The 26165-nt window shown below is 38.9% G+C and overlaps 1 pseudogene; it reads right to left on the reverse strand.

Annotated features, from left to right (window-relative positions):
• Nucleotides 1–2187: 2187 nt before the first annotated feature.
• On the reverse strand, nt 2188–24080 carry LOC109087509 (annotated as a pseudogene).
• Between the last annotated feature and the right edge of the window lie 2085 nt (nt 24081–26165).

A 26165-nucleotide genomic window follows, 5' to 3' on the forward strand; every position in this document is an offset into this window, starting at 1 on the left:
ATCCATTGGTCTGATTAAACACATGATTCAGAGTCGGTCACGCTGAAGGTGTTCCCAAAGCATTTTACGATGCAGTGTATCTTGGATTTCAACTCCACTTTGCACAACACTATTCACTTTCTTTATAACGCCAAAGTAAATAACTACAGCTCTATTCATTCGAGAGGCAGACACAATATCATAACCGTCAGCCTTCCCAACAGCCAAGGCACAATCTTCAACCAAACTATTAACTTTGATGCCATGCCTGCTTGAATGTTGGTCAAAACTTTGATCGGGCGCCACCATAGTCACCTATGTTGATAGCCTACGGCGTCCTCTCACTTTATACTTCACACAATAATTATTCCTCTACAAAATTATACCAAAACTTTAAGACAATCAACACTAAAACACTGTGGGAAAAGCAGGAATAAAGAGAAAAAAGTTCCCTCTCACCACAACAGAGTTCTCACTCACACGTTCCTCTCAACACTCAATCCGCACATGCGCATGAAACAAAAAAGAGAGAGAGAGAGTAAGTGAGCTCTGTTGAACATTAGAGGTTGTTGTAGGAGATGGAGATGTGTGTGATCTGAAGAAACTGCAAGACAAAAAAAATTGAATTACAATTATATTACAAAAAGTTTTTAAAAGCATGGTGAGTGTTGTGTTACTGTGCTTTAACTAAAATAACATTACCACAGTAAAACTACAGTTACTATGGTAAAAATATGCTAAGTGTGGTAGTCACTGGGCATTTACTAATATGATCAAGCTACAGCACTGTTAAAATCACATTCATTCAGTAGCTTTTGCAACTGATTTGTAAAGAAATCATCAAACTGCTCTTACAAATTAATTTCCGACAATCAGAGTGGAACCTAAAAAAAAACATAAAATAAAATAATTAACACACCTGGATAACGACGTTTGGTGAATTGATGAGTCACGCCTCCTTTTTTAATTGGTAACGATGGTAATGACAGTCAAAGGTAATTTGATGACGACACACTTGACAAAGGAGACTGGTATCATTTATAAGGCTGCTTGGTTTTAAAACCTAACATATTGGTTGTAATCCGCTGCTTGAACAAACGACCTTTGGGGTCTCAGACCAAATGATCAATACAGTCAACAGGTGTGAGAGAAACGGGCAGAATTGTGGGCCAGTGCATGTTATCAGTCATCTATGTGTGGTCTATTAAACTCTGGTTTGGTGTCTCTGATGGGTTCTTAAAACAGAAAGCTGCTGGCTGTCCAAGCTCATGTTCAGTTATGTTCAGCTCTGTCACTGGTTCATTGTTTGCTGTGCAGCTGATGCTGATGTAAAGATGTCTCTGCTGCCTCTGGTGGTGCTGCTGTGTCATTACATGTTGAATGTTTAATAACTTCTGAGTTCTTAATATATTGAAATGAATGTGATAAAATAAATGAAGGCAAAGACATTCTGAAGATATAAAATTCAGATGAGATCACTGATCAGTACAATAGTGTTTTTAGATTATGTCTGGTCAGTCACTGGTATGTTTTTCAATATTTCAACTGTTGAATCAACTACAGTAAGTTATCATTTGTTTATTAAACATTATTTCTGGGATCAATATATAGGATATTAATATTATATTAATCCCTCTATGTTAAATTTTCCCAAATGGACAGATACAATCAGTTGCGAGTGCTAATTAATGCATTAGTATAAAAGGATTTCATATGAAGGGTTAATGAGAGAGTAAAGGCTTGCATTAATTAGTAAAATTAAGATTAATTTAACATTATCATGATACCATGGTAATATCATGTTTTTGGATCCTAACATGATCATAATATCATGGTGTTTTTTTATATTTTTTTTATTTGTATTAGGTACCATAAAGTCCCATGTACATACCATGGTATATGAATATAGTAATCATGCTGATCTATGATACACAGTATATCAAGGTATTACTAGCTGATGTACTATAATATCACAAAACATTCTGTAGAGGAGCCACTACCTTGATATTAACGTTACCATAGTTTAGTTTTTTGATAATATTTTACAGGCAATTTCACTTTGTCAGGTGGAGATGAAAGGGAAAAAAGGCATGAATATTTATGAAGAATTGAACATAAATCTTTTATTGAACAAGCATCATATATTTACATTACAAATATCTAAATAAAACATTTTAAAAACTAATAATAAAAATAGTAGTCATTATTTTAATCAATATTTTATATTATTATACAATCAAATCATTATTTTAATCTTGTATTTCATATTAGGAGTGTAAATTCATTTATTATAATTGACAGGTGTGATGATCAGCGGGCTTGAGTTTTTACCTCCATCATTTGTGCATGGGCTAAATAATGGATAGAGTTTTTCAGTGAAAGACTGACCAGTGAAAGAGTAGATATGAGAGCTGGACTCCACATCATAAAAACAGACCAGACCCTCCTCATAATCCACAAACACACCGACCCGCTGTGGTTTCACTCTCAGAGACAGAGAGACACGAGGATCATCACAGGCTTTATATTCATTTCCATTCCTCAGCCACACAGTCCATTGTCCATTACTGGGACTCACTGTGATCATTCCCTTCCTGTTAATGGATTCTCTGGCCACTCCTAAATCCCATTTAGTCTTTTCTTTCACCTGCACCTCAAAATAAAATCTCCCTGATGAGAATCCCTCCTTTCCCAGGACATTTACACACAAGTCAAATCTCTCTGGTTTGTCTGGGAGTTTCTGATCAATGTCTCCATCTCTCACTTGTTTTTCATCATCAGACAGGATGAGATCAGGATGAGCTGTATCGGGATCCAGAGTCACATTCACTGAGAAAACAGAATATCAATCACATCTTCGCAATACATATAGTTTGTGATGCTGATGTTTTTTAATATATATATTTAATCCAGTGTGTAATAAGATTGTAGTGCAGTAATGAAGCTGTGAGTGAATGAATGAATGTAAACTAGTGTAGTGCAGACAGCTCACTGTACCTGCGTACTGCTGCATCCACTTCAGCTCTGTAGAGACTAATGACAATAAAACATCAGCAGATCCTAACGTTATATTTAAAGAACTGAGTACATCATCATGTTAATATCTGATCAATGTGTGTATTGATGTACCAGTTAGTGTGAGTTTCTCATCTATAGTGTCCTTCAGTTGAGTCAGATCTCTCCTCAAAGTCTCCAGACTCTCATGAGTCTTCATACTGATCTCAGACAAGTTCCTGGTGTTTCTAGAGCTGCACAGGGATGTGTAAACCTACAGCAGGAGAGAGGAGAAATCCTTCAGCATGGGGAGTGTTATGGTGTGATATCCTGCATTATCATTGATCAGAGAGATCATGTTGACTGACCTGTAGGAAGTGGAGGAGATCTTCAGTGTGTGAGAGCTGCTCCAGCTTAGTGTTTCTCATTTTTAGCTCAGTGATCTCCTGCTCCAGCTCTTCAATCAGCTCTTCCTCCTGTTTCTCTGCTGCTTTCTGCTGCTCCTCCATCATCTCCAGCAGTTCAGTCTGATATCTCTCAATGGAGCGGATGAGACCAGTGAAGAGCTCGACATGAGCTGCTTTCTTCTTCTCAATGTTTCTCTGGTCAACCAGAAGTAAAAAAAAAAATATTAGCAGTGTTTACTAAGTCAACAATCAGTGTTACTGTTGCTCATACTTCAGTGTTTTTCAAAATTTTCAAAAAAGGGTTTCAAAATTTCTCAACTGAAGTATAAACTTCATTCTGCACCGTTTGCACTGAATGATTCCTCAGGCCATGTGTTTTTCAATAATGTTGAGGAAAGGTGTGATATTACTTTAGTGATCAGGTAATCACAGCCATGTTGATATTCAGACCAACAGCGTGATTGCAAGTGTGCAACAATAAAATAGTTAATATTAAGTAACTTACATTTTAGACAAATTATTGTCAGTTGCCTTGTTTGTATTTGTTTCGACCTCCAAAAATACTAGATTCAAACAAAACTGCAACAAACTGTAATGGTGATTCATTCCTGTTTTAAAATTAATAATTTGAGTAAATGAAACAAAATCAACAATTTAGCCATAAAGATGGTCATTTGTCGCCATCTACTGGTGTAACAGTGTAATCTTCATATACAGGGTTGTAGGGTATCAGAGTGAATCAGACATTTTAAGATTCGATCAAGAACATGGTTGAACCCCCAAAGAGCCAAATTCCACAAAGAGGCCCTTTATGATGTTAGACCCCATCATAAACCTGTCCAAAATACCCTGGCGCAACGAGTCTGAAGCACAGACAAAGAACACTTATTGACAATTGTTAAATTTAGGTTTGGGTTAAACCAAGATTAATGGTCAAAGAGATGCACAGCCTGACCATCACATGTAAATCCATAATAGAAATCATGAGCTACATACTTCCTTGGACTAGTTTCACCCACCCAGGACAAAGACCAGGTTCCTTCTAGACCTTTTGACCATATTCATGTTTAATATGTGTCTGCTTCAGTCTTCTTGCTTGAAACGTTTCTTCCAATCAATTCTTCAAAATTCTACTCTGCAAGAGCAGGAAAATTCTGACCATGTGACTGATAATATAACATGTTGATTTATGTATTGGGAGGAGAAACATCGCAACACCCCCAGCTAAGACAGTGTCTAATTGGTCATGAAACTATTTGGGGTGTGTCAAAAAGCCCAGTTTAAATACTCAGGACACCATCAAATTATATTTTTTAGCTTTTCGTTTTTTTGTCATAGCTTTTAGCTTTTTAGTCATGCTTTTATTCATCGCTTTTGCCGTTCTTTGAGCACCATTCCAGCGTGCTTGGGCCTGCACACCCGCTGCTACTTGTCACGATGAGAAGAAAACGTCTCAGGTTACGTATGCCTCCAAAAGCAAACCTCAGGAACTTCCGATGAGGAAGGATGGAGATAAGGGCATCTTATGATAGATCGTGACACACCAGTCCTCGGACTTGGTCTGTGCAAGCGTGCTGAACTTCAGTCCCCTGACTGAGCGGTTCAAAAAATGCAGATCTAAAATAGGACGCAACACCTCATCCTTCCTCGGAACAGTGAAGTACCGGCTGTAGGACCCGGACTCTGCAACGGGAGGAGGGACCACCTCAATGGCCTCCGTCCTCGGAGAGTGTCTATTCCATTCCCAGAGTTCCATTACCAGAGTCTGCTCGGGGCCCACCAGGGTGGAAAGGTCCCCGTTGAATTGAGGAAGAAGAGATACAAACTGGATTCTGTGGCCTCTCACTACAGTGTCCAGGACCCACTGAGACACATTTGGCAGTAGTTTTCACGCTGCCACATAGTCTACTAAGGGAATCAGCCTCTCGAGACTGATCTCTGGTGTCATCAGAGCAGTTAGCTTGGTGCCCTGAAGCGGCACACCGGCAGGAGATGGCCGAACTAGCGGCTCTGGAAACCTCCCAGGAGGTCGCGAGCCTCTTAGCACCGCTACGTTTCTGGGCGGTAACTGAGAGAACACCGGCAGGGTTGGCAGATCAATCTCCTGAGGGCACTGAGGAGAGACGGGCACCATGTAATGCGGTGTATACCGCTCTTCCCCAGAGGGGCCTGCCCTCTGAGGTCCTGAGCCACAGCATCAGGACTCTCATAGCTGAAGTCCCCTAAAACGTCTGTCCTCAGACCCACGTCGTCTGCTAGGAAGACTAGACCAGGTCCTGCTCAGGGCAGGACCCCATGAAGTACACTTGGCAGGGACTCCCATACCGCCATGTGACCTCGTAGGGGAACCAGTCTCATGAGACTGGCCTCTGGTGCACCTAGAGCCACTAGCTCGGTGCCCTGAAGTGGCGGACCGGCAGGGGACGACCGTACTAGCTGCTCTAGGGACTTCCATAGAGGTCGCGAGCCTCTTAGCACCGCTATGTTTCCGGGCGGTAACTGAGAGAAGTGCTCGCGGGAGACCGCTGCGCCCTGGAACACCGGCAGGGTTGGCAGATCGATCCTGAGGAGGGCCCAGAGCCCTGAGGAGAGACGGGCACCGTGTAATGCGGTGTACACCGCTCTTCCCCAGAGGGAGCTGGCCCTCAAAAAGTAAGCCTTATGCGTCAGGACGTTCTGACAAAGGCTCTCCAGCGAAAACTAACAAGAAGTTTCCACTAGAGGTCTTCGGCCTGGGAGCGCCACTCTGACTCTAGCGTCAGTGGAGTACAAGAAGTGACACCCCACGGCGCGAGGGGCTGGAACACGGTAGGGTTGGGACTGCTCCGCCCAGCAGCCCCTGACCGCCTCAACCTCCTCAGAGGAAGAGAGGTAAACACGTGTTTTCACTCGAGAAATTACAACCCAGGAGCCCCTGTACATCTAACTGTCATAGTCAGATAAATATTTCAATTTATTCCTCAAAATTAAAAGTAGTCAATAACCAGACGAGTAAACAAGGTCTGGTGTAGAAAGATTCACATCAAAACAAAACAAAGAAATATACACGTTGCCTCAGCAGTGCGCTCTTTTTTTTTTTTGGCACTCAGTCAAACAACCAACATCAATCTCCTCAGAGAAAGATGAATGCTGCAGCGAGCTCCGCCTCAGAGGGGGAAGAAACCGCAGCGCGGGCTTTCAAGCCTCGAGAACGAGCTCTAGATCTAGTGAACACGGGTGGAGATAGGACGAGCCGTCTCCAACCCGTTCGCCAGATCATGTGCGATTCCCATGATCTCGGTCGACGCCATGCCTCAGCAGCAGCTGGAACGCAACCACGAGATCGCATGCACGGACACACTCCTCGGATCGTGCCCGGCGAGAGCGGAGCGCTTAACAGCGAGAAAAGCACAATCAGCTCCCCGAGAGCCGACGCGAGCTCCACTCCTCATTAAAGCTGCTCATTATATTATCAGGCATAATACGCTTGTGTAACTGTTGCTTGTGTAACTGATGCTTGTACAACTGGCGAGCTCATCGACGCCTTCCACATCAATCTCCTCAGAGAAAGACAGGCAGAGCGTCGAGCCCTCTCACCGGGGAGAAAGTACCGCAAACGCGGGCTTCCGAAACCCCGAGAGCGGGCGCCGGATCTGGTGGTTAAGGAAGAAGATAGGGACTTGCCCTTCTACATTCCTTCCACCGGATCCGAAAGCGAAACCCGCGAGCACAACCACTGCTCCGCCTCGGCGAAAGCGGGGCTGGCACTGCGGGAAATGCCAGTGAAGGCTCCCTCCTCAAAGAGAGCCTTCTGAGAGTGAGGTAAAATGCTCGCATCGCAGCCGTCAACTCCCTCGAGAGCTGATTCTGCACGCTTCACTCTCAAGCAGACAACAAACAAACTGCGTGTGTCCCTACCCTTTTTTTTTTTTTTTTGCGGGCAGGGAAAACACACAGCCTGAACGCTGCCTGCTCTCGCCCCAAAACTTCTCTTGATTGAAGCTTTGACAAATGGAGCTTATCAGTGGACAAACAACACTAAATAAGACTCACAAACAGATAGCGACTGACACACACACAGAGCGCTTGCTGAAGACAGAAGGCTAAATGCCGGTTTCATGTTTTTAAGCTTCCTGGTCTCTGATGTCATCCGCCTATGACGTCTTGCCCTTCCATTGGTCTGATTACACACATGATTCAGAGCCGGTCTCGCTGAAGGCGTTCCCCAAAGGCATTCCTCGGTGATCAGCTGTAAAACAGTGATTCTGTCCAAATTCCCTTTAAAATCTTAAATGATTCCCTTTGAGCTAAATTGACCTGTTATCCTTACAGGGTGCTTCTTAATACTTCATAGGGCTCTCCTAGGCCCGGTTCTACGGGGGTGCTAAGCACCCTCAAATTAAATCAAAAGCACCCTCAGTTAAAGTTTTATTAATAGCATTTTATTGTAGAATTGACAAACTATCCAGTGCGTTGTGGTTTGCGCTTTGGAGATTGATTGCTGTTTCAATGTGTTTTCGCAGCGTTGAGCAATGTAGCCAATCACAGACATATCTGTTGATTTCTTGAATCAGAGGCATTTATAACACGCTTCAAATAATCAAACGACAGAATTGTTTTTATTTTTGCGATATTTCTTAACTGAAAATATCCCGCCTTTACCACAGAGTTCACTTGCTTATTAAATTTAAGCTCTGATTCGAAGACCACTGCCAGTTTGAATTCGTTAGACTTTACCTTGCAGTTCAGTTGTTGGCATTTGTCAACAGATATTGTAACCTTGGATAATTTGATTGATCTAATTCTATTAGAACAGTATAAAAATACACTTTCTGACACAGTTGCCACGTATATTACAGAGCGTGGTGTTAAAACTGCATCTCAGGCGACTGTTCTGGTTAATGAGTGGGAACTCATACACAAGTCTCGAGCGTTCAGAACTGAACGTCCCTCTCAGTCTCACGTGAACCCTCCAACGGTGAATGGTATCTAGCAGAACCAAGTAAAGCATCCCCTTCGGAGCCCTTCAAGTATATTTGATTCTCCTTGTAACTACTGCTTGGAAAAAGAGCACTGGAAAGCAAGCTGCCCCGCACTTAGAGCAAAGAGTTCAATGGTGCAATTCCCTAGAAATTCCTTTTCCGTGAAGCCCGCGGCCCCTGTGCCCGCCTCGGCTGTTGTTTCGACTGGAGCGCCCGTGGTCGCATCCGCGTATATGACAAAACGCCAGGGAACACTTGAACCGTTTATGTCTGATAGTTTGGTATCGCTTCCAGGTAGCCATCACAAAATGGCAGAGATGTGCCATGTGATCGCCGGCCTTAGCCTCCGCGACAGGTCTTGCCAATAGGGTGTCGCTCCGCCTCACTGAGTGTAACCAGGACACCTTTATACCCAGGCACACCTGTGCACCGGTGTGCCCAATTCACCTGATTACCCCCGTAAATGCCTGTAGAGTGAACACCAAAACACAGCTGAAGGAGTGACGAATACAGCGGCTGTGACAAACGGCACAAATATGTATGTGTGTGTGTGTGTCAGGGCTCATAAAATCGCTAACCTGACGTCCCCGGGCTATTGTGTTTTCCAGTCGGGCTACCAAAATGTATCACCGCCCTGCCCGATGGGCTATCTTGAATAGTGATATAAAATTCCTAACGGGATTTGCGTTGTTCACTCGCTTGTAGGGGTGAAACAGATCGTAGTTTATCGTTTGCACTTGTTTCTAAGTCTTGCTGATTTATTTTTTTGCAGTCTTTGCTGATTTATTTTTATTTTCAATAATTGTCTCTGCAAGTATTCTCATAAAAGCAGTCGGTTATGTCTTAAATGTACAGTATGGAATTTTTGGCCACCAGGGGTCACTCAATCAAAATAATAACAAAAGACGTACTTTGATGACGTCAGGAAATAGCGTGGGCTCATGGGAGTTGTTGTTACTGTCAATGCCAACCAGCCATCTAGCATCTCCAGCAGAAAACATGTTCACTGACGAGGTAATGTATTGTTATTTGTATTATATTTCTATTCTTGTTACGTTTAGTTATGGCTATTCACTTCATGAAATGCCATTCTAATGAAATTGCCGCGAAGTAACGTTAGCTAATAAAACTGAATGGATGCATACCTTTTTATTAGAATGCAAGCGAGTTCGGCATCTCTTTGTAGATTCAGCTTGTCACGAAGCTCTCTCCATCTTGGAAATGCAACTCCAATATTTACCTTTGTCTTGTTTCTTCTCTTGTCCCAAAACCTTCTCGGGTCATTTATTTCACCCGTTCGTTTGCGCTTCACAGAACGTGCAGGCAAAGCATAATCATGATCCATAACTAACGTAAGTGATTGATTGAGGTATAAATACTAATATAAACAATATAGATATAAAATATAATAATCTCGATCGAGGCTAGCTACTACTTTTTCTTCTTCGTCTGTTCTTAGCTTCTGTTGGCTGTGTTCACCTTTGTATTTGGCGGTTCCGCCGTGTTCCGCAGGAAGTTAGAGAAACTAGAGAGGTCAAAGGTTATATGACGCCATAGACGGGTGACAAAACGGAAATAAAGAAACATGCCGTGTCTTATAATTAAACTATAATTTTCTCCGGATTTGAAAGTTTGTGGAAACTGTCGAGATAATGTAAGTACACAACTAAAAAAAATATATAACATAGATATAGTGATTTCTGCTATTTTTAAAGCAGAAAAATTACATATTGTGCCTTTAAGTGAGCGTATACAGTGGAGAAAGAAATCTCCTGTGCATCATTATATTGGATCCGTGCATTCGGTCTTAAAGGAGAAGCAGCCTATAAATACCTGCTTTTCCATTAGCGCCACCTGCTGTCAGAGAGTGACCTTTGTCTCATTCACAAAGCTAAATTCAGACAATTCTGTTTTTGCTTTAAATTTTGAAATTATGCAATCCAAATAACATGTATTTAGCTTTTTTTTTGGGTAGTAATTCAAATGCAGTGTTTGCTTCTGATTTTAAAAAGAGCAAAGCAAAAGCATTTGTTTATATGATGAGATTTATTTTAGTTGTATAATTTTTTATTTGATTTGGGATTTGTTTTATTTGTTTGTTTTTGTTTTGGGAAGTTAGTTTTATTATTTAACACTTTCATTTTTACAAAGAAATATGCAGCGTTTAGTATGAAAAATAATAAAAAGGAAACCTTTTCATAATAAAAGGAAACCTTTTCATTTATAATTTGTCTTAAATCTCATTTTGTAAAAAAGTAAATATATAAATAAATTGTAGGAAAATTGTATTGTGTAATCTGTATCGTGAATTTTATTGCATTGTAAGTTTAGTGAACTGTTACATCCCTATATGTAACTAGTTTTTGCTGATCATGCTAATTTGTCCACAGTAAAGTTTAGCCAATGTCTTTTTTATTCAGGCTAGTTAAATTCATTTTAGGCTACCAAAACCTGAAGAATACCAGGGATTTTGACATTTTGCGAGCCCTGTGTGTACATACATACATACATATATATATATATATATATATATATATATATATATATATATATATATATATATATATATATATATATACACACACACAAATTTGAAATCGGAAATTTAACACTAATAGAGTTAAATTTAACACTTTGTAAGTGTATATATGGATACCACCACACGAGTGTTAAAGTAACATAAAGTTAAAGTAACAAGTTGATATTTCCAACACTATTATGGTGATAAAATTTAATACTATTAGAGTTAAATAACACTGAAATAAGTGTTTTAAACACAACAACAACAAAACACACACACATATACATATACATATATATACATATACATATATATATACATAAAAAAAAAAAAAAAAAAAAAAAAAAAAAAAAAAAAAAAAAAAAAAAAAAAACATGTATACATATACATACATACACACACACATGTATACATATACATACATATATATGAAAAAATAAACAAAAAAACATATATATATAGAGAGAGAGAGAGAGAGAGAGAGAGAGAGAAATAGATAAATTAATCCACAAAACAATGCATGTTTACACATTTATTTTAACTGAAACATTGTAACTCTTTTTCACTGCACCAAAATGTCTTCACATTCAGTGTTTTAAATACATATAAAGAACATACTTTACAACAATTAAAACAATGTCAAAGCAAATCAGTGCAAAGGCACAAAAAACTTATTTGGTCCATATGTATTCTCAATTTAATCAGGTTTATAGTGCTTACATTTATCTGCTTAAACAACAGCATCTCATTCATTACCATCAACCATGAATGCAGGGCCGTACTTAGCTGATTCGGGGCCTGGTGCGAAGTAGGGAGCGTTCCCGGGTTGGGGGAGGGGGGGCTCATTCAGTCCATTTACCCCTCAAGTGCGGGGCCCGGTGCGACAGCACCAGTTGCTCCCCCCTAAGGACGGCCCTGGCTGAATGTATGTTACTGATCACTGAACAAAGTCTGTGCCAATGGCGTTTGGACCTACATGGAGAAAGTAGTCTCTTTCTTTTTTTCAGGACGACAAGACGTGGTTCTCTGCAGTTTCCAGCTAAGCAAGATATCCACTCCCACTTGCAGCATCACAAAAGTGCTCCTGTAAAATTGGGGAGAAAAAAAACAATCATTTCACATCCATTTATCAAAAATATTATAAACAGGTGAAATATCAGAGACAAGTATCAATTACAATACAATAATAGTTCAAAGCATTTACCAAAAAATTCTGTCATAATTTTTTTTTTATCCTCATGTGGTTCCAAACCTGTATGACATACATGTCTTACATGGTGTCTGTAGAACGGCATGAGTATAAGTAAATAACAATTTAGGTGAACAATTAGTTTTAAGGGTTATTTCGCCCCAAAAAATATAAAAAAAGAAGTCAATTTATTTACCTGACTGTTGGCCTCTGTGCATGAATGTGCGTTCATGAGAATCTATTAGCAAAGCAATTCAATCTAACTCAACTAGGAAAAGCACACAAGTTGTGAACAATCAAGATTAATAAAAACATATATTGTATTTAATGCTATGTGCTTTTTTTCTCTGAGGTTAATACATCTGCTGTGCTCATTGCAACAGGAAGTTATCACGTTCATCTGTCAGCTGTCATTTTGACAGTCATAACAACCGAAGCTCCAGTCCAAAATCAGTGATAAAGATTCAACTCAGTGAAGAAAGTACACAGTTTTTTTGGGATGGCATTTCCATGCTTAGATTTTGTGTCACATTTTTATTAATCTTGATTTTTTTTTTCACAACTTTTGTGCAATTCAGAGTGAACTGAACTAATAGTGTCTCATGAACACACAGTCATACACAGACACCAACAATCAAGTCTGGATGTTTGTTAAATAATATGCAACATTTCAGTATGTTTCTCACTAAACCTTATTGTATACCCACAGAACACTTGGAATATACATCACATGATACATAAGACCACTCTATTATACTTTTGCTTCTGTTTTAAAAGCTTGATGTTAATCGCCATAGACTGACATTATATGGGCAAGCACATTCGGGACATTTTGTTTAAATCTCCTTTTGTGATATGACATAAGAGAAAATTCAAGGGTGAGTAGATGATTATTTAAATCTTTGGGTAAACTATAACCCTTTAAGGAAAATTTTCAAGTAAGTTATTTTCAAATATATACAAATGAATATATATGAAAATATATGAAATATGAAACATACACACATACATACGGAAAAATAACTCAAATCCAATATATTGACACATTATGAAAACTCATTAAATTAATGCTTAATATAATGACAAAATTTGGTCATGAGACATGCAAGAAACAGTTAACGTTACTGATATTGCTATTTTAGATTTGGCCCGTTTATAGTGGTTTGATTTGACATAAAATTTAATCTGTGAGAAATGTTTCAGATCGTCTAGGCACGCACAGTGTAACATGGAGTCGGAGACGTTCGGATCTATATGCAGTATGTTTAATAAGAATGGTCAGACAGGCAGAATTCAGGTAACAGCGTCAAGTGTGTCAAGGGATATCCAGAAACAATAACAATACCAGGAAGAGGTCGGAGCAGGCAGCAGAGAATCACAGTCGGTATAAACAATCCAAAGTCAAACACAGAAGGAACCAACACTAGGAAACCACTCGGAAATGCCAGACAGAACTAAACAAGACTTCACCATGTGAGTGTGGATGAGTGCAACCTTTATAGTGTCACTGATAGGAAACAGGTGTGGTTCAATAATGGGTTCCAAGGCAGGGGTTTATGGGAAATGAAGTACAGGGTGTACTGTGTCGTGTGAAAGTCGGATGTGCAGTGGTGAATAAACGGATGTGCAGTGACAGGATCATGACACACAGCATACAAATATCATTACTAAATAATATTATTTTATGAAATACATATAGTAAATGAAGTAAAACACTTACTTTCGGTGTTTTCCTTGTTAAAACCAACTTCCCCGTCTGCTCCGCTTTGCGAGTGAAAGAAAATATCTCTCTGAGGAAAGTGTAGGAGCGCACAACATATTAATGTCTCTATAAATCAATATGATGTTATAAAATAGATATTTTAAATGAGGTAAAACGCTTACTTCTGGTCTTTCCTTTTTCTAACCCGCGTCTGCACCACGGTTTGCACTGCATAGCAATTCAAATCTGTGAGAGACGGTTAGGCTTGTTTAGGCGCGCACAGCATTTTAATATCACCATAAAGCAATATTATCTTATAAAATACATGTAGACGAGGTAAAACACTTACTTATGGTGTTTTCCTTGGATAAAAAAAACAGATTCCCCGTATTCTCCCCATCGTGAGTGGAAGAAAATATGCCTCTTGAGAAAAAAGTTTTGGAGTAAAGCACATAAATATCACTATAAATCAATATGATGTTATTAAACACACTTAATGTACTTTTTAGATTTCCCATTTAGAAAATAAATGATGTCCTCGTCTGTTCCGCATCGTGAGTGAAAGGAAATGTCCTTGAGAAACGTTTATGTGCACAAAGCAAATAAATGTCGTTATAAAACGATATATTACAAAACACATTTTATGAGTAAGATTATACACTTTATTTCGCCGTATTCCATCCTCATATGAGCCGCATCGCGAGCAAAGAAAATGGCCTCTGTGAAAAATATTTCAGATGGGTCAGGCGCGCACACGAGCAAATGTCCTGGATGTGACTATTAACACTCAGCAGTGTTAATCAAGGTAACTCCTCAACACTAGGATTTCAACACTGGATAATTTGCTGTGTGTATATATATATATATATATATATATATACAGTATAAATATATAGTATATAGTTAGAGCACCCTCACTAATTTAAGAAGCAGCCTCAGTGATTTGAGTCTGGAGCTGGGCCTGGTCTCTTCTGAAAGGGTTAAAGTGATGTACACTTTTCACTCCCATGATTCTCCTGCATGTTTAATTTGTGACATATCTTTTAAGAAGACACAGAAGTGTGTTCCAAGGAACCAGTTTTGGTCCCCTACACCCTTCATTCCTTCAAAACTGTCACTCTGGAGGGTAAACCCTTCAAAAAGTTCATGGCATAGGGATGAACCCTTCAGAATGGAACACAGCCACCCAACTAAACTAATGCAACTAAATGATACATAATAAATATTGAAATTAATTTCATTAAATTATTTTAAACACACTTTTCCGACTTCTGCTGAGTGTTTGATGTCTTGAATCTTCTTGATTCTGTCCTGGATCATCTGCTGCAGGTCTTTCTGTGTCTTAATCAGTTAATTCTATAGAGAGAACAACATAGACACATTTATCATAACAGAGATTAAACTTACAATATGTTTTTCATAATTAACTTTTATTTCACAACAGGAAATACAATCGAATTCCTAATAATATGAGCCCTTTAAAAGTATAACTTCTACCTTCTTCTCTTCACTCTCCTCTTCTATAGTAACAGTGTTGTGGTTCTTGTGGTCTTTCACAGAGCAGACTGAACACACACATGTCTGATCATCTCTACAGAACAGATGCAGAGGTTTCTCATGTTTCTGACATATATAGTCCTCCAGATTACTCACAGGATCCATCAGTATGTGTTTCTTCAAACCTGTCACTCTCAAATGAGGCTCCAGGTGAGTTTCACAGTAAGAGGTCTGACACACCAGACACGACTTCAGGGCTTTCAGCTTTCTTTCCTCACAGATGTCACACAGAACTTCAGGCTTTTTCTCAGGACTTTTGTTTTTATAGTGATCTACGAGCTCTCTGAGTGTGGTATTAATCTTGAGATCAGGTCTTTGCTTGAATGTTTCTTTACAGTATGGACAGCTGCAGGTCTGGCTGTTGTCCCAGTGTTCATTCAGACAGGTCTTGCAGAAGTTGTGTCCACATGGAGTGCTGACTGGATCAGTGAACACATCCAGACATTTAGAGCACTGAAGCTCCTCAGTCAGTGTACCACTGGAGGATGACATGACTGGAAAGAGACATTATTTAGGATAAGTATGAACTCCAATAATACAAACCCTATTCCAAAAAAGTTGGAACACTGTACAAATTGTGAGTAAAAAAAGGAATGGAATAGTTTACAAATTTCATAAACTTATATTTCATTCACAATAGAATATAGATAATAGTGTTGTAGCGGTACCAAAATTTCAGTATTCGGTACCGATACCAGTGAAAATCCACGGTTCTCGGTACCAATTTCGGTACCAAAACAAAACACAAAAATATTGTTAAATAAAGGGGATTTGCTATTAAAATTAAAACATGGAAGAAATATTGTGTGATTTATTTCTTTAAAAAATAAAGTTTTATTAATTTTTTAAACAGTAGTAGCAGTATCAAATACATTCTACTAAATAATAGTAATATTTCTAGCACAATGCCTTTATGTAAAAATGAACTTTTATTTTGACTGGTTGCAGTGTTTCCCACAGCCTTACACTCCCCTGCCCCCATATATGCATATATATGCAAATTCATTTTCTGTCAGCAGGAGGTGCTTTTAGATCGGGAGAGATACAGGATTCTCTGGTAATGGCTGCAAAGCAGCGCTGAGCTCACAAACGCTGCCTTATCAAGCATTACATGCAAAATTAAGTGAAAATGAAATCGAAAATTTTCTAAATACAGTCGGTTTCCTTCTGAAAATTATACAGTGATATAAAAACACCCGGATCGGTTTTTGATTTTGAAACGTGCAGTGCTCATGTTTATTCAATGAAGTCAAAGCCTTTTGGAAAATCTATTTGTGGCGGTCAGTTTTGATATTGTAATAAATCAATGTGTGGGTTGCCGTGAATACCTTTAAATTGACACTGGTTTTACTCAAATGAAACGGTAAAATGCTTGTGAACAGTTCTGGTGATGTTGTTTATGTATTTATGTCCTCATTGAGACGGCAGATGCTGAAATTACTGCAAGCATCACACGCTTCAGTCTATGTAGTAAACAAACCCGCAGGTCTCTGCCATTCATTCATTCACACAGAGACGCACAGAACATGCAGGATTCATATTTCAACCAACTTTTGCGGCTTAACATTTACAGATACTGGTCCATATGGAGATTTGATTTGATTAATTTATGCTAACTTTGACAAATTCCGTGACTGACCATATTAAAATGTAAGTTTCATTTTCATGACTAGATTTTGAGATTCCGTACGCGTTTTCTGCTTCGCGGAAATCATAGCGCTGTATGCGTCAAGAACCGTGTTGACCGGGTACTCTGTACCACCGGTACTTAAAGAAACCTGGTACCATGACATTTTCATTTTTTTAGTACCGAAGTACCGGGTCTTTTGACAACACTAATAGATAACATATCAAATGTTGAAAGTGAGACATTTCGAAATGTCATGCCAAATATTGGCTCATTTCGGATTTCATGAGAGCTACACATTCCAAAAAAAGTTGGGACAGGTAGCAATAAGAGGCCGGAAAAGTTAAATATACATATAAGGAACAGCTGGAGGACCAATTTGTAACTTGTTAGGTCAATTGGCAACATGATTGGGTATAAAAAGAGCCTCTCAGAGTGGCAGTGTCTCTCAGAAGTCAAGATGGGCCGAGGATCACCAATTCCCCCAATGCTGCAGTGAAAAATAGTGGAGCGATATCAGAAAGGAGTTTCTCAAAAAAAAAAATGACAAAGAGTTTGAGGTTATCATCATCTACATGGCATAATATCATCCAAAGATTCAGAGAATCTGGAACAATCTCTGTGTGTAAGGGTCAAGGCCAGAAAACCATACTGGATGCCCGTGATCTTCGGGCCCTTAGACGGCACTGCATCACATACAGGAATGCTACTGTAATGGAAATCACAACAAAGGCTCAGGAATACTTCCAGAAAACATTGTCGGTGAACACAGTCCACCGTACCATTCGCCGTTGCCGACTAAAACTCTAGATTAAAAAAAGAAGACATATCTAAGAATGCTCCAGAAGCGCAGGTGTTTTCTCTAGGCCAAGGCTCATTTAAAATGGACTGTGGCAAAGTGGAAAACTGTTCTGTGGTCAGACGAATCAAAATTTGAAGTTCTTTTTGGAAAACTGGGACGCCATGTCATCCGGACTAAACAGGACAAGGACAACCCAAGTTGTTATCAGTGCTCAGTTCAGAAGCCTACATCTCTGATGGTATGGGGTTGCATGAGTGCGTGTGGCATGGGCAGCTTACACATCGGAAAAGGCACCATCAATGCTGAAAGGTATATCCAAGTTCTAGAACAACATATGGTCCCATCCAGACATCGTCTCTTTCAGGGAAGACCTTGCATTTTCCAACGTGACAATGTCAGACCACATACTGCATCAATTACAACATCATGGCTGCGTAGAAGAAGGATCCGGGTACTAAAATGGCCAGCCTGCAGTCCAGATCTTTCACCCATAGAAAACATTTGGCGCATCATAAAGAGGAAGATGCGACAAAGAAGACCTAAGACAGTTGAGCAACTAGAAGCCTGTATCAGACAACATTCCTATTCCTAAAATTGAGCAACTTGTCTCCTCAGTCCCCAGACGTTTGCAGACTGTTAGAAAAAGAAGAGCTTTCCAATATGCGCACCACCGAGTGACTTCTGTACTTCCCGGTCAGAGAGCACCTGTCCATCAAAAGCTCAATATCCAATCAGAGTAGATCACTGTTAAGCCCGCCCCCACGAGAGGTTTGTGTCACAACACCAAACGAAAAACTGCGAAACGTAAGCGAAATCTGTGGCAATGCATTCAGAATCCATGATTAGCGAAAAGGAATCTTTGAAAAACATTAACAAAGAATGAAGCATATTCGAAGAGCCTGTTAAATTTGTGCGACTGAGTTCATTTTTTTCATTTTCATTGTGTTTTTCTTCTTTTGTAATGGCATATTTTTGATAGTTTGTGAAAAAGTCACACACATTTTCAAAAAACTAACCTCAAAAACATTAAACCAAAAATAAATCTACACACCAGCAGATGACATTGCACCCCAAATCATCACAGACTGTGGAAACTTAACACTGGACTTAGAGCAACTTGGGCTATGAGCTTCTCCACCCTTCCTCCAGACTCTAGGACCTTAGTTTCCAAATGAAATACAAAACTTGCTCTCATCTGAAAAGAGGACTTTGGACCACTAAGCAACAGTCCAGTTCTTCTTCTCCTTAGCCCAGTTAAGACGCCTCAGGAGTGGCTTAACAAGAGGAATACGACAACTGTAGCCAGATACCTTGACACGTCTGTGTGTGGTGGCTCTTGATGCCTTGACCCCAGCCTCAGTCCATTCCTTGTGAAGTTCACTCAAATTCTTGAATCGATTTTGCTTGACAATCCTCACAAGGCTGCGGTTCTCTCGGTTGGTTATTTGGCAATGAATGTTTGTGGCTTACCCTCCTTGTGAAGGGTGTCAATGATTGTCTTCTGGACAACTGTCAGATCAGCAGTCTTCCCCATGATTGTGTAGCCTAGTGAACCAAACTGAGAGACTATTTTGAAGGCTCAGGAAACCTTTGCAGGTGTTTTGAGTTGATTAGCTGATTGGCATGTCACCATATTCTAATTTGTTGATTGAAATGGAGGGTTTTTGTAAAATGGGAGCCAAAATCATCACAATTAAAAGAACCAAAGACTTAAACTACTTCAGTCTATGTGCATTGAATTTATTTAATACATGAGTTTCACAATTTGAGTTGAATTACTGAAATCATTATAGAAAATTACAAACATCTCTCAGCAAAACATACTATATGGTCAAAAGTCATCCTCGTCTTGTTTAATGTTAAAGTGATCTTCAGCTGCAGGTTAGTGTTCAGTTTGTCTGCAGGTCATTTACTTCCTGTTTAGTTTTTATGTCATGTGACACACACACACACACACACACACACAAATATATTTTCTTTACAACCAATCAAATGACATATTGTGGCCACAGGAACACACACAGGACCAACAAATATGAGTGAGGTTCGTATTTTTATAACTTATAATTGGATAGGAGTTTCTATTTCTTTTCATTTAGGTATTTGGGGCAGAAAACCCAGAACAAAACAAAAAACAATGTCAAAAATATCTTTGGATTACACAGCAAATTGTTCACCCCAAAATAAAGATAATATAAAGTACAACTTGTCGTCTCTTCTTGTGTGCAATAATAAAGAACAATGTCAAAATAAAACACCAGCAACAATAACACGGTAGTGGCACTCTATAAAGAAAACATAACATCTTAAAACTGCACAGACATTTTCCTTGTTTTTCTGATATTACACAGTAATATAACACTTCTTCCACATGTACATGCGGTGCGGTAGCTCAGCCACACTCACATTCGAGGCAATCTTCCAGTAAACAGCAATCATACACTTTCATAAAAGCGTTATACAAAGATATCTGTACCTGGATGATATTAAATTCAGAGCCGGACAGTAACGGAGTACATTTACTTGAGTACAGTACTTAAGTACAATTTTGAGAGATCTGTACTTTACTCGAGTATCATTTTTGGGGAGTACTCATGACTTTACTCTAGTAGATTTGAGAGGCAAATATTGTACTCTTTACTCCGCTACATTTCTATCCATAACCGTAAGTACCCGTTACTTCTTCGGCCCCGTCCACACGGAGAAGGAGCTTGCCCCAATCGGATCTTTTTTTTTCCTCGTCTCAAGAAATATCCGCATCCACACGAAACCGCAAAATGATGTAGTATACATGCCAGACCAGCATGTGGCGCTGTAATTCTGCCACAGAGACGCACTAAAAACGGAGAAGAAGACTTGGACTATGCTCATAAACCTTGCGCGTGGTACACAAACGAACAAGGAACAATTCATTTCTTAATCTGTGTTAATGTTAGTTAATAAAAAGCCAATCGTTCAGTGTTTGTTCATGTTTTTGTTGCTATTACGTGACGTAGCGGTGTCTGATTAGGGCGAGACGTGGGCTGATGATTTCTTAATTTCAGAAAATATACGGATTCGCTGTACAGACCCAAGGGCGGCGTTTTCAAATGTATCCACTCTGGGACCCGGTTTCAAAAAACATCGGTTTCACTCTTCCAAAACGCCGGATTCCATGTGGACGAAACGCCTATCCGATAAAAAAAATTGTGCGACGGAAAAAAAGAAAAATCTCAGAAATTTATTGTTTCCCTCTCAAACGTGATTGGATTGTGCAGGCGCCACTGATTGGGACACAGCCTATCAGCAATCCCCTTCAGCTATCCGCCAAAGACTTCATGACATCTGATTGAATTGAAGTACAGTACACACACACACACACACACACAGAGCAAACCTGTCCTCCAACTAATACGCTCGTATAGGTCGTTTGTCCAAATCCCTGAAATACGACCCATCAGAGCGTATACTACAATTGCACCCCTATCGGCAAAAGGTCGTTTTCATATTAATGTTTTGTACTCTTTTATTTGCACTGTGATTTGCGTTTCGTGTAGCTCAGTTGGTAGATTATTGCGTTATACCTTGATATGCAATCATGCTATCATGGGTTCGATCCCAGAGAACAGGCGTGCATGTAAAATGTATATGCTCAATAAATCATAATTTAGCATGATTTCTGTGAGGGTTAGGTTTAGGGGGTGGGGTTAGTTGTGGTCATTCGAACGAATAAGCCACCTAGTAAAATATGTACGAATTACTGTGAGATCGGTGTAAAAATTCCACACATTGCATTTAAATAAACGTGCGTTTTGATTGGTAATGACGTTATACGTCATTTCATGACGACAGACACAACGCGATACTGTCATTATTTTTACGCCTGCTAGAGGCCGCTTAACTTTAAAACGTAAATATAGGTCGTAATAAGGTGCTTGCACAAACGACCTATATGGTCGTTTTTTGTTGGAGGACAGGCTCCACAGAGAGTTATCACACATAGATTGTGTGTGTGAGAATGGTGTTATTCAGCTGAAAGTATTTTCTCCTGCTTTTACCTGTATGTCTGTGAGAGGAAGGGGCTTAAAGGGTTAAAATTTCTTAAAAGTAGTCCATGTGACATCAGAGGGTCCGTTAGAATTTGTTGAAGCATCGAAAATACATTTTGGTCCAAAAATAGCAAAAACTACGACTTTATTCAGCATTGTCTTCTCTTCCGGGTCTGTTGTGAGCGCGTTCACAGCACTGCAGTTTAGTGATATCCAGTTCGCGAACGAATCACTCGATGTAACCAGATCTTCTTGAACCAGTTCACCAAATCGAACTGAATTTTTGAAACGGTTCGCATCTACAATAAGCATTAATCCACAAATGACTTAAGCTGTTAACTTTTTTTTAATGTGGCTGACACTCCCTCTGAGTTAAAACAAACCAATATCCCGGAGTAATTCATTTACTCAAACAGTACACTAACTGAACTGCTGTGAAGAGAGAACTGAAGATGAACACCGAGCCGAGCCAGATAACGAATGAAAGATTGACTCGTTCTCGAGTCAAGAACCGGTTCAAGAACCGCCTTCATGTTAAATACATGAAGTACTTTACCTCATGTATTTAACATGAAGGTGTTTCCATGTACTTCAAGTACATGAAATTTCTTGTTACATGTTCTACATGCACCACATTGTTTCCTTTTATGTATTATAAAATTTGTTATAATAAAGATAAAGAAAAAAGAAACATGAATAAGTCTCATTATTATCACAAGAATTCTTATTAATAATTATGTATTATGTATTTACTTATGTGTATTTAACTTGCCTCTGACCCGCCCCAAACCCAACCCCTATCTGTCCCGCCCCCGCGTTCACAACAGACCCGGAAGAGAAGTCAATGCTGAATAAAGTCGTAATTGTTGTTATTTTTGGAGCAAAATGTATTTTCGATGCTTCAGTAAATTCTAACGGACCCTCTGATGTCACATGGACTACTTTGATGATGTTTTTATTACCTTTCTGGACGTGGACAGTATACCGTACATACATTCTCAATGGAGGGACAGAAAGCTCTCGGACTAAATCTAAAATATCTTAAACTGTGTTTCCGAAGATGAACGGAGGTCTCACGGGTTTGGAACGACATGAGGGTGAGTCATTAATGACATAATTTTCATTTTTGGCTGAGCTAACCCTTTAATACTGTCACTCAAATTAGCTGAATTTTATTTTTCCTTCTTTGTACACTGACCTAAACACAGCTGATTTTCTTTAATAATTATTATTTTCTCTTCTATGCTGCGTGTATAACACGGTCAGGTTCAGAGGTGTGTCAGAACATTGCTATATTGCCTTCTTTGCTGATTTAGGTTTATTGATCTGATTGATGAAAAAACAGAGAAACTCTCATGTACAGACGATTCTTAGCTGAATTTTCTTTTCTGATATTACACATTAATGTAAGCTGAGCATTTTCTTTGATGTTCTTGAGATGCGGTGTGTTTAACACAGTCAGGTTCAAATGTGGGTGCAAAAATTCCATTAAAACTCTAGCAGAGGTTTGTCAGAGCGTTGCCATTGTGAAATGTTAAATAAAGCAACATGGTAAAAAGATGAAAATGACTTGATTTTACTTTCAATTCCTTTTACATTCTCCAAGGTATTAACATTAAAATTTTTCATAACTCCATGTAGGAAATTTCTGTACATAAATGTAAGCACTGTGGCAGTAGTAATGCAATATTTAGAAAATGTACTCTTGTACTCAAGTACTTTTAAAAACAAGTACTTAAGTACTTTTACTTAAGTAGACATCTGACTGTAGTACTTTTACTTGTACTTGAGTAAAATTTAGCAGGGGGTATCTGTACTTTTACTCAAGTAATGAAGCTGTGTACTCTGTCCGCCTCTGATTAAATTACACTTGAACAGCAATCGCGGACACGCGCAGCATAACTACAGACGCGCGATGCCGTCACCTGACATTTCTTAAAGGAACTTCTCATTACATTCTCCGCAGAGATATACTTCGCGAACATAAGTATTTAAACCCCCTCAACCATCACCTGGTTACAATACATTTAACACATTTCTGATATAATTTCAGTGCAGTAATCAACTAAAGCAGCTGAGTATTTGACACGCTTCAACCTGCTTCTGTTCAGCTCATTCAGTCTGACATAAAAACTACTAAACCAAACCTGTTCAGGACAATCTCTCTTATATTTCTATCACTTACCTGTGAGTATCAGGTGTGTCTACAAGGTTCTTTGAACGATTCAGTATTCTGTTGTTTTGATAGTTTCAGGAGTCCATATGGTTGCAGATCAAGTTAGTTTCACTTTCTCGTAAATCTAGTAACAACATTACTAAATTGCCAACAGAACGCCGCACTCTGGTGGTGCTTATGTGCCATTACATGCTGAACAACATTGCTTCAATATAAGGAAAATGTTTCATAAATGCTGAGTTATTAATGTATATATAATATAATATAGTGAATGTAATGAAATGAATGATGCCGAAGACACTCTGAAGACTAAAATTCGTAAAATCAGTAGCCTACGTGATTTTGGATTAAGTTTGGTCAGTCCCTGGTATCTGTACTGATCAATGTTTAAAAAATTACCCTGTTCATTCGATGACTTACTCAATGATGAGTAACTTTACAGTCATCACTGATTACTGAATATGTTTATTCTAGGTACAATCTATAAGGATAATAATTAAATTAACCCTTCTGTTAAAGGGATCGTTCACCCAACAATGAAAATTCTGTCATCATTTACTCATCCCCATGTTGTTCCAAACCTGTATGAATTGCTTTCTTATGGTGAACATACATACATACATATATATATATATATATTTATATTTGACTTGCATGGTAGGAAAATTTTTTTTTTTTTTTTTTTTGTGAAGATTGCTGGTAATCAAACAGTTGGTGGTTGCCATTGACTTGCATGGTAGGAAAAGAAAATACTATGAAAGTCAATGGCAACCAGCAACTTTAAATTGTCCTAAATGGACAGACACAATTAGCTGCAAGTGTTATTGGTTAGATAATTAATGCATTAGTATATTAGTATATTTAGTTGTTTACTCTCAAGAGTGAAATGATTAGCATATTTACTGCTGCTTGTTAAGTCAATCGTCACTATTATTATTGTTCATGGTTACCCTCTCAGTGATTTGAACATTCACTATTAAAGTATCAACACCATAACAAACCCATGGATTTACATTAAAACAGTAAAAAGAGTCATATGAGCTCAATTCACGGCACATGTGCAGAGACACATACATTAAATTACAGTATTTGGTGTAAACTTGCACACATTCACATTTAAGTTCCCTCTAGTTCACCCCCAGAAGTCATTATTGTCTTTCCCTTCTTATTAGAGGTTTGTCTCGGATTTACATTAATTTACTCCCAGATCAGAGAAATTGTTTATTTTTTACTCATGTTTGTCACTTTATATAATAATAACTGTAATTGTTTTTAGATAATGTGTATATGAGCTTCTTATGTGTTCAGTCTGAGACGTTACAGAGACACTGCATGCTGATATTGTACAGTATGTAAATTATTCATCAAAACAATATCCCTTGTGATGAAAAGAGAATAATTCCCATTTACTTTTTTTTTAATATATATATATATATATATATATTAGATTAGATCACATTATGATGCATTTAAGCCAATATATATATTATATATTAGCTTTTGACATTTTAACAGTTTGATTTCCCCCTTTAAGTTCTATTCTTACTTCACATTATGATGCATTTAAGCCACAGTCATATCACCCTGCAGCCCAAGACTGGTCACCCGCTGAAGCTAAGCAGGGTTGAGCTGGTCAGCACCTGGATGGGAGATCTCCTGGGAAAACTAGAGCCGCGTTTCCACCGCAGGAACTTTACCCAGGAACTAGGGACTTTGGGCTGGTACTCGGTGTGTCGGGGGGGACTTGGGCGCTAAGCATGCTGATTGGTTGAGTTCACGCAGCATTGTGATTGATTTCACCACCATTGTGATTCAACGATCCTTTTCTAAATATTACTGTTACTGTGTCATGAAATCTCCACTTTAAAAGTATTTCAGGCGAGAATGTAGTTGTTTAAAACTCAAATATGTGGTTTATTTATAAAGACAACGCCTATCAAAAAATGTGTTTCGCTGATTTCGGAGACAATCAGCTCCACGCGATCAGCGTGAGCTCAGTGCTCATGTATCCGCCGAGAGCAGTCTCACCTTGGCTAGTCCTTCTCACATTTGCCGCTGGCTCTGATGTCTCTTTAGTGGTTAAACATAAAATATAATTAGTTTTGGGTAAATCTAACAGGTAATCTTTGGTCTTTATTCAATTTATCTATATGTTAAAATGAAAATAATGTTGTTACAATTGGTGTATGCTGGCATGGAGAACAGACGCACGAGGAGGTTAT

The sequence above is a fragment of the Cyprinus carpio genome, chromosome A6 (genome assembly GCF_018340385.1).
Source record: "Cyprinus carpio isolate SPL01 chromosome A6, ASM1834038v1, whole genome shotgun sequence".
In the NCBI taxonomy this organism is placed as follows: Eukaryota; Metazoa; Chordata; class Actinopteri; order Cypriniformes; family Cyprinidae; genus Cyprinus; species Cyprinus carpio.